At 49.6% G+C, this 9,356-nt stretch overlaps 10 non-coding genes across 10 annotated transcripts; 7 read left to right on the top strand and 3 right to left on the bottom strand.

The window, feature by feature from the left end:
- The first annotated feature begins 35 nt into the window (after positions 1-35).
- Positions 36-107, top strand: Trnap-ugg (transfer RNA proline (anticodon UGG)). The gene has a single exon. It is a non-coding gene; the product is annotated as a tRNA-Pro (tRNA).
- Positions 108-709: 602 nt separating this feature from the next.
- Trnav-uac (transfer RNA valine (anticodon UAC)) lies at positions 710-782 on the bottom strand. Its single transcript has one exon. It is a non-coding gene; the product is annotated as a tRNA-Val (tRNA).
- A 235-nt stretch (positions 783-1,017) lies between these two features.
- On the top strand, positions 1,018-1,089 carry Trnap-cgg (transfer RNA proline (anticodon CGG)). The gene has a single exon. It is a non-coding gene; the product is annotated as a tRNA-Pro (tRNA).
- A 1,825-nt stretch (positions 1,090-2,914) lies between these two features.
- Trnap-ugg (transfer RNA proline (anticodon UGG)) lies at positions 2,915-2,986 on the top strand. The gene has a single exon. It is a non-coding gene; the product is annotated as a tRNA-Pro (tRNA).
- A 602-nt stretch (positions 2,987-3,588) lies between these two features.
- Positions 3,589-3,661, bottom strand: Trnav-uac (transfer RNA valine (anticodon UAC)). Its single transcript has one exon. It is a non-coding gene; the product is annotated as a tRNA-Val (tRNA).
- A 235-nt stretch (positions 3,662-3,896) lies between these two features.
- On the top strand, positions 3,897-3,968 carry Trnap-cgg (transfer RNA proline (anticodon CGG)). The gene has a single exon. It is a non-coding gene; the product is annotated as a tRNA-Pro (tRNA).
- A 1,833-nt stretch (positions 3,969-5,801) lies between these two features.
- Trnap-ugg (transfer RNA proline (anticodon UGG)) lies at positions 5,802-5,873 on the top strand. The gene has a single exon. It is a non-coding gene; the product is annotated as a tRNA-Pro (tRNA).
- A 602-nt stretch (positions 5,874-6,475) lies between these two features.
- Trnav-uac (transfer RNA valine (anticodon UAC)) lies at positions 6,476-6,548 on the bottom strand. The gene has a single exon. It is a non-coding gene; the product is annotated as a tRNA-Val (tRNA).
- Positions 6,549-6,783: 235 nt separating this feature from the next.
- Positions 6,784-6,855, top strand: Trnap-cgg (transfer RNA proline (anticodon CGG)). The gene has a single exon. It is a non-coding gene; the product is annotated as a tRNA-Pro (tRNA).
- A 1,834-nt stretch (positions 6,856-8,689) lies between these two features.
- Trnap-ugg (transfer RNA proline (anticodon UGG)) lies at positions 8,690-8,761 on the top strand. The gene has a single exon. It is a non-coding gene; the product is annotated as a tRNA-Pro (tRNA).
- The last annotated feature ends 595 nt before the right edge of the window (positions 8,762-9,356 follow it).

Here is a 9,356-nt window from a genome sequence, read left to right as displayed (position 1 = left end):
ACTACTTGTGATTAGCTTGAGTGGTGCGGGCAGGTGGCTCGTTGGTCTAGGGGTATGATTCCTGCTTTGGGTGCAGGAGGTCCCGGGTTCAAATCCCGGACGAGCCCTGCCATTTTGACCGTGCTGAAGAGTAGGTGGAACTCAGTCCCGGTTGCAGCTCCTCAATGAAGAGTAAGACGCCTGTTATATCACGTGGATATAACAAGAATCCGGCACCAGTAAAGTACGTAGGTGGAATTCGGTAGAAAGGCAGACGGTAATTTTTCTTGCAACGGAAAACAAGGTTGTCTTTGCGGAATATGTGCACCGTGAGTGGAGATTCAGCTTGATTGTGCGACAGTCTACCTTCATCTTACTAGCGACGGCAACAACCAATGGGTGGGACGTAAGACTGAGCGTGGCTAAGAGTTTCTCATTATTAGTTACCTTCACACTTTGACACAGCCGTGACAAGGCGAGTAGCGCGAGCTCAGGATAGCCAGTAGGAAGCGCACCTGAAGTAGCCCTGAAGAACCGGGTTGTAAATTTTGCCAGCCATAATGGAGCTAGGGGCGTTCTCAGTTACCAAATACCGGTGCAATAAGAGAGCAACAGTATTTGACAGTAAAATGACGCCCTATCCATCTAGAATATGACATTGATTGTCTCTGCATACGCATCCGTGAGGTCATCCCGGAAATGAAATCCGATAAGCGGATTAAAATTGTTGTGTTCCCGCCCGGGATCGAACCGGGGACCTTCTGCGTGTAAAGCAGACGTGATAACCGCTACACCACGGAAACGACGGATCGTCTGATGTGCCACCCGGAGACTCGTGGTAGCAACAGTTTTTCTTCTGTGTTAGCAAGGGCATCGGCTACGAGCTCCCTCCGATTCGTGAGGTTCCTATAGTACAAGAAGTCGATGAAAACAATCCAACCGCGACAGCCAGAGAGAACGCTGGGTGAGCTGCAGCCGTACATGGTGAGACCATCATCGGTGGCGTCATTCACATGCAGTGTGTTTTCGGAACGAACAGGCTCGTTGGTCTAGGGGTATGATTCCTGCTTCGGGTGCAGGAGGTCCCGGGTTCAAATCCCGGACGAGCCCTTGCGTTTTGTGCTAACAAACCGCATGGCGGCGGCTGTTTCGCGCATTTCCAGGCCTCCAAGTCAGCGCTAAATCCGACAACCAGTTCTGAAACAGTTTCATTTGAGCCATGTGCACCCTGCTGGTGGAACGTTTGAAGTTGATTTAAATGGTCACAGTAGAGATCGTAGCAAGTGTCTTGCTGAGTGCGACGAAAACGTGTTTCCGCCCGCAATCGAACCGGGGACCTTGTGCGTGTTAGGCAGACGTTATAACCGCTACACCACGGAAACTGCTACGCTCTGCCCTCCACATGTGATACAACTTGTAGGACGATCGCCATTGTGGCGTAAAAATCACAATGCCGGTATTTCGCATTCGTGTGAAACAATCGACAGCACCCTTGACTGCCTGAATGCCATGTCGAATAAGAGCTCAAGAAGTCATCGGAAACGCTCGAGGGAGAGTCCTCAGCAGCATCTGCTGCTCTTTCTTTCCTTACGAGATACCGTCGATTCGCGCAGTCGTTATTGCAAAAGATGTCACCAAAGGCGATCGCTTCGTTAGCGGCACGGCGCCTGGGCTCGGCGGCAGCTCTACATGGAGGCACCAGCAGCCCCAGCCCCTCCAGGCCGCCGCCGGCGCCACAGCGCAAGGAGTCGGCGCCCGCCCTGCAATGCCCCCTGTCGTTGCACATTCCACCCGCCCTTTATCCTCTCCATGTCTGACTCACTACCCTAAATGACGCTGTAGTCGACGTGCTTATTACTATCGCTTTTGGAAGAACCAAGGCGCAGTATTCTAGTGACGAACCGGTATTGCAAATTTGGATTAAGTAAAAATTTGTTGTGTGGTCGAGCGACACCCCCGTCTCGCTCTTCCTAGATGATCGCTGCTGCGCGGAGTAACTCCTAGCGCGCCGATGGCTTCAGAGTTGGTCTTCTCGAAGTTTTGCTTTTGCACTGCATTCCGCAATCTTATAGTTACGTGCTTCGGTTTCCCGACGTTCTTGTGTTTAGTGCGTTCGGCTTCTCTTAACCCTTAGCCACCGCTTGCCGAAATTTCCACACCGTCATCTGTTGATCTGCAGAGCTCGATGAAGGTACCGCGGCCGTTCCTGAGCTCGCGAAACGGCCGAATCTGTAGTTGTTTCCAGATCTCTCCCACACAACGGCCTCCCGGAAGCTTGGATTACAGGAGTACGCCACTACTCCCAGCCGCTGAATTACCTTTGAAGCAGAATGACATGAGCTACACGCAGCTCCGATTTTTTTTTTTTTTTTTTTTTTTGGTGTCTGACCTACTTTGAAAGATTTTGTAGTCGATTTACTTACCACTATCGCTGTTGGAAGGAGGAAACCACGTGATAATCACACAGTATTCTAGAGACGATCAGGTAATGAAAATTTAGAATAAGTAAAACAGTATCAAAAGAAGTTGTGTGGTGGAGCGGCACATGCAATTCACGCTTCCTAGATGATCGTTGCTGCATAGAATAATTCTTTTGTCTGTGGCGTCTTCAGTATTCGTCTTCTGGAAGTTTTGCTTGCAATATATTCTTCAATATTTTCATTATGAGTTGGTGCTTGCTTTCCCGATGTTATTTTGTTTAGTGCATTCGCCTTCTCTTAACCCTGAGAAACCACATACGGAAACTGAGGCACTGCCGGCTGTTCATAAGCAGAGTTCGATGAAGTTATTTCGCTTTTTATTCGGTGCCTTTAATATTCTTCTCATCAGTGGTGAGTGCTGCCTGCAGAAAGCGCTTATCTTGCGAATTCACGTGAAAGTTTGTGTTCCCTGGGAGATGCACTACTTGTGATTAGCTTGAGTGGTGCGGGCAGGTGGCTCGTTGGTCTAGGGGTATGATTCCTGCTTTGGGTGCAGGAGGTCCCGGGTTCAAATCCCGGACGAGCCCTGCCATTTTGACCGTGCTGAAGAGTAGGTGGAACTCAGTCCCGGTTGCAGCTCCTCAATGAAGAGTAAGACGCCTGTTATATCACGTGGATATAACAAGAATCCGGCACCAGTAAAGTACGTAGGTGGAATTCGGTAGAAAGGCAGACGGTAATTTTTCTTGCAACGGAAAACAAGGTTGTCTTTGCGGAATATGTGCACCGTGAGTGGAGATTCAGCTTGATTGTGCGACAGTCTACCTTCATCTTACTAGCGACGGCAACAACCAATGGGTGGGACGTAAGACTGAGCGTGGCTAAGAGTTTCTCATTATTAGTTACCTTCACACTTTGACACAGCCGTGACAAGGCGAGTAGCGCGAGCTCAGGATAGCCAGTAGGAAGCGCACCTGAAGTAGCCCTGAAGAACCGGGTTGTAAATTTTGCCAGCCATAATGGAGCTAGGGGCGTTCTCAGTTACCAAATACCGGTGCAATAAGAGAGCAACAGTATTTGACAGTAAAATGACGCCCTATCCATCTAGAATATGACATTGATTGTCTCTGCATACGCATCCGTGAGGTCATCCCGGAAATGAAATCCGATAAGCGGATTAAAATTGTTGTGTTCCCGCCCGGGATCGAACCGGGGACCTTCTGCGTGTAAAGCAGACGTGATAACCGCTACACCACGGAAACGACGGATCGTCTGATGTGCCACCCGGAGACTCGTGGTAGCAACAGTTTTTCTTCTGTGTTAGCAAGGGCATCGGCTACGAGCTCCCTCCGATTCGTGAGGTTCCTATAGTACAAGAAGTCGATGAAAACAATCCAACCGCGACAGCCAGAGAGAACGCTGGGTGAGCTGCAGCCGTACATGGTGAGACCATCATCGGTGGCGTCATTCACATGCAGTGTGTTTTCGGAACGAACAGGCTCGTTGGTCTAGGGGTATGATTCCTGCTTCGGGTGCAGGAGGTCCCGGGTTCAAATCCCGGACGAGCCCTTGCGTTTTGTACAACGGTGTGCTAACAAACCGCATGGCGGCGGCTGTTTCGCGCATTTCCAGGCCTCCAAGTCAGCGCTAAATCCGACAACCAGTTCTGAAACAGTTTCATTTGAGCCATGTGCACCCTGCTGGTGGAACGTTTGAAGTTGATTTAAATGGTCACAGTAGAGATCGTAGCAAGTGTCTTGCTGAGTGCGACGAAAACGTGTTTCCGCCCGCAATCGAACCGGGGACCTTGTGCGTGTTAGGCAGACGTTATAACCGCTACACCACGGAAACTGCTACGCTCTGCCCTCCACATGTGATACAACTTGTAGGACGATCGCCATTGTGGCGTAAAAATCACAATGCCGGTATTTCGCATTCGTGTGAAACAATCGACAGCACCCTTGACTGCCTGAATGCCATGTCGAATAAGAGCTCAAGAAGTCATCGGAAACGCTCGAGGGAGAGTCCTCAGCAGCATCTGCTGCTCTTTCTTTCCTTACGAGATACCGTCGATTCGCGCAGTCGTTATTGCAAAAGATGTCACCAAAGGCGATCGCTTCGTTAGCGGCACGGCGCCTGGGCTCGGCGGCAGCTCTACATGGAGGCACCAGCAGCCCCAGCCCCTCCAGGCCGCCGCCGGCGCCACAGCGCAAGGAGTCGGCGCCCGCCCTGCAATGCCCCCTGTCGTTGCACATTCCACCCGCCCTTTATCCTCTCCATGTCTGACTCACTACCCTAAATGACGCTGTAGTCGACGTGCTTATTACTATCGCTTTTGGAAGAACCAAGGCGCAGTATTCTAGTGACGAACCGGTATTGCAAATTTGGATTAAGTAAAAATTTGTTGTGTGGTCGAGCGACACCCCCGTCTCGCTCTTCCTAGATGATCGCTGCTGCGCGGAGTAACTCCTAGCGCGCCGATGGCTTCAGAGTTGGTCTTCTCGAAGTTTTGCTTTTGCACTGCATTCCGCAATCTTATAGTTACGTGCTTCGGTTTCCCGACGTTCTTGTGTTTAGTGCGTTCGGCTTCTCTTAACCCTTAGCCACCGCTTGCCGAAATTTCCACACCGTCATCTGTTGATCTGCAGAGCTCGATGAAGGTACCGCGGCCGTTCCTGAGCTCGCGAAACGGCCGAATCTGTAGTTGTTTCCAGATCTCTCCCACACAACGGCCTCCCGGAAGCTTGGATTACAGGAGTACGCCACTACTCCCAGCCGCTGAATTACCTTTGAAGCAGAATGACATGAGCTACACGCAGCTCCGATTTTTTTTTTTTTTTTTTTTTGGTGTCTGACCTACTTTGAAAGATTTTGTAGTCGATTTACTTACCACTATCGCTGTTGGAAGGAGGAAACCACGTGATAATCACACAGTATTCTAGAGACGATCAGGTAATGAAAATTTAGAATAAGTAAAACAGTATCAAAAGAAGTTGTGTGGTGGAGCGGCACATGCAATTCACGCTTCCTAGATGATCGTTGCTGCATAGAATAATTCTTTTGTCTGTGGCGTCTTCAGTATTCGTCTTCTGGAAGTTTTGCTTGCAATATATTCTTCAATATTTTCATTATGAGTTGGTGCTTGCTTTCCCGATGTTATTTTGTTTAGTGCATTCGCCTTCTCTTAACCCTGAGAAACCACATACGGAAACTGAGGCACTGCCGGCTGTTCATAAGCAGAGTTCGATGAAGTTATTTCGCTTTTTATTCGGTGCCTTTAATATTCTTCTCATCAGTGGTGAGTGCTGCCTGCAGAAAGCGCTTATCTTGCGAATTCACGTGAAAGTTTGTGTTCCCTGGGAGATGCACTACTTGTGATTAGCTTGAGTGGTGCGGGCAGGTGGCTCGTTGGTCTAGGGGTATGATTCCTGCTTTGGGTGCAGGAGGTCCCGGGTTCAAATCCCGGACGAGCCCTGCCATTTTGACCGTGCTGAAGAGTAGGTGGAACTCAGTCCCGGTTGCAGCTCCTCAATGAAGAGTAAGACGCCTGTTATATCACGTGGATATAACAAGAATCCGGCACCAGTAAAGTACGTAGGTGGAATTCGGTAGAAAGGCAGACGGTAATTTTTCTTGCAACGGAAAACAAGGTTGTCTTTGCGGAATATGTGCACCGTGAGTGGAGATTCAGCTTGATTGTGCGACAGTCTACCTTCATCTTACTAGCGACGGCAACAACCAATGGGTGGGACGTAAGACTGAGCGTGGCTAAGAGTTTCTCATTATTAGTTACCTTCACACTTTGACACAGCCGTGACAAGGCGAGTAGCGCGAGCTCAGGATAGCCAGTAGGAAGCGCACCTGAAGTAGCCCTGAAGAACCGGGTTGTAAATTTTGCCAGCCATAATGGAGCTAGGGGCGTTCTCAGTTACCAAATACCGGTGCAATAAGAGAGCAACAGTATTTGACAGTAAAATGACGCCCTATCCATCTAGAATATGACATTGATTGTCTCTGCATACGCATCCGTGAGGTCATCCCGGAAATGAAATCCGATAAGCGGATTAAAATTGTTGTGTTCCCGCCCGGGATCGAACCGGGGACCTTCTGCGTGTAAAGCAGACGTGATAACCGCTACACCACGGAAACGACGGATCGTCTGATGTGCCACCCGGAGACTCGTGGTAGCAACAGTTTTTCTTCTGTGTTAGCAAGGGCATCGGCTACGAGCTCCCTCCGATTCGTGAGGTTCCTATAGTACAAGAAGTCGATGAAAACAATCCAACCGCGACAGCCAGAGAGAACGCTGGGTGAGCTGCAGCCGTACATGGTGAGACCATCATCGGTGGCGTCATTCACATGCAGTGTGTTTTCGGAACGAACAGGCTCGTTGGTCTAGGGGTATGATTCCTGCTTCGGGTGCAGGAGGTCCCGGGTTCAAATCCCGGACGAGCCCTTGCGTTTTGTACAACGGTGTGCTAACAAACCGCATGGCGGCGGCTGTTTCGCGCATTTCCAGGCCTCCAAGTCAGCGCTAAATCCGACAACCAGTTCTGAAACAGTTTCATTTGAGCCATGTGCACCCTGCTGGTGGAACGTTTGAAGTTGATTTAAATGGTCACAGTAGAGATCGTAGCAAGTGTCTTGCTGAGTGCGACGAAAACGTGTTTCCGCCCGCAATCGAACCGGGGACCTTGTGCGTGTTAGGCAGACGTTATAACCGCTACACCACGGAAACTGCTACGCTCTGCCCTCCACATGTGATACAACTTGTAGGACGATCGCCATTGTGGCGTAAAAATCACAATGCCGGTATTTCGCATTCGTGTGAAACAATCGACAGCACCCTTGACTGCCTGAATGCCATGTCGAATAAGAGCTCAAGAAGTCATCGGAAACGCTCGAGGGAGAGTCCTCAGCAGCATCTGCTGCTCTTTCTTTCCTTACGAGATACCGTCGATTCGCGCAGTCGTTATTGCAAAAGATGTCACCAAAGGCGATCGCTTCGTTAGCGGCACGGCGCCTGGGCTCGGCGGCAGCTCTACATGGAGGCACCAGCAGCCCCAGCCCCTCCAGGCCGCCGCCGGCGCCACAGCGCAAGGAGTCGGCGCCCGCCCTGCAATGCCCCCTGTCGTTGCACATTCCACCCGCCCTTTATCCTCTCCATGTCTGACTCACTACCCTAAATGACGCTGTAGTCGACGTGCTTATTACTATCGCTTTTGGAAGAACCAAGGCGCAGTATTCTAGTGACGAACCGGTATTGCAAATTTGGATTAAGTAAAAATTTGTTGTGTGGTCGAGCGACACCCCCGTCTCGCTCTTCCTAGATGATCGCTGCTGCGCGGAGTAACTCCTAGCGCGCCGATGGCTTCAGAGTTGGTCTTCTCGAAGTTTTGCTTTTGCACTGCATTCCGCAATCTTATAGTTACGTGCTTCGGTTTCCCGACGTTCTTGTGTTTAGTGCGTTCGGCTTCTCTTAACCCTTAGCCACCGCTTGCCGAAATTTCCACACCGTCATCTGTTGATCTGCAGAGCTCGATGAAGGTACCGCGGCCGTTCCTGAGCTCGCGAAACGGCCGAATCTGTAGTTGTTTCCAGATCTCTCCCACACAACGGCCTCCCGGAAGCTTGGATTACAGGAGTACGCCACTACTCCCAGCCGCTGAATTACCTTTGAAGCAGAATGACATGAGCTACACGCAGCTCCGATTTTTTTTTTTTTTTTTTTTTTGGTGTCTGACCTACTTTGAAAGATTTTGTAGTCGATTTACTTACCACTATCGCTGTTGGAAGGAGGAAACCACGTGATAATCACACAGTATTCTAGAGACGATCAGGTAATGAAAATTTAGAATAAGTAAAACAGTATCAAAAGAAGTTGTGTGGTGGAGCGGCACATGCAATTCACGCTTCCTAGATGATCGTTGCTGCATAGAATAATTCTTTTGTCTGTGGCGTCTTCAGTATTCGTCTTCTGGAAGTTTTGCTTGCAATATATTCTTCAATATTTTCATTATGAGTTGGTGCTTGCTTTCCCGATGTTATTTTGTTTAGTGCATTCGCCTTCTCTTAACCCTGAGAAACCACATACGGAAACTGAGGCACTGCCGGCTGTTCATAAGCAGAGTTCGATGAAGTTATTTCGCTTTTTATTCGGTGCCTTTAATATTCTTCTCATCAGTGGTGAGTGCTGCCTGCAGAAAGCGCTTATCTTGCGAATTCACGTGAAAGTTTGTGTTCCCTGGGAGATGCACTACTTGTGATTAGCTTGAGTGGTGCGGGCAGGTGGCTCGTTGGTCTAGGGGTATGATTCCTGCTTTGGGTGCAGGAGGTCCCGGGTTCAAATCCCGGACGAGCCCTGCCATTTTGACCGTGCTGAAGAGTAGGTGGAACTCAGTCCCGGTTGCAGCTCCTCAATGAAGAGTAAGACGCCTGTTATATCACGTGGATATAACAAGAATCCGGCACCAGTAAAGTACGTAGGTGGAATTCGGTAGAAAGGCAGACGGTAATTTTTCTTGCAACGGAAAACAAGGTTGTCTTTGCGGAATATGTGCACCGTGAGTGGAGATTCAGCTTGATTGTGCGACAGTCTACCTTCATCTTACTAGCGACGGCAACAACCAATGGGTGGGACGTAAGACTGAGCGTGGCTAAGAGTTTCTCATTATTAGTTACCTTCACACTTTGACACAGCCGTGACAAGGCGAGTAGCGCGAGCTCAGGATAGCCAGTAGGAAGCGCACCTGAAGTAGCCCTGAAGAACCGGGTTGTAAATTTTGCCAGCCATAATGGAGCTAGGGGCGTTCTCAGTTACCAAATACCGGTGCAATAAGAGAGCAACAGTATTTGACAGTAAAATGACGCCCTATCCATCTAGAATATGACATTGATTGTCTCTGCATACGCATCCGTGAGGTCATCCCGGAAATGAAATCCGATAAGCGGATTAAA

The sequence above is a fragment of the Schistocerca nitens genome, chromosome 2, assembly GCF_023898315.1.
Source record: "Schistocerca nitens isolate TAMUIC-IGC-003100 chromosome 2, iqSchNite1.1, whole genome shotgun sequence".
NCBI lineage: Eukaryota > Metazoa > Arthropoda > Insecta > Orthoptera > Acrididae > Schistocerca > Schistocerca nitens.
The sequence above is the reverse complement of the archived record's forward strand: the minus strand, read 5'-3'. Positions and strand labels throughout refer to the sequence as shown.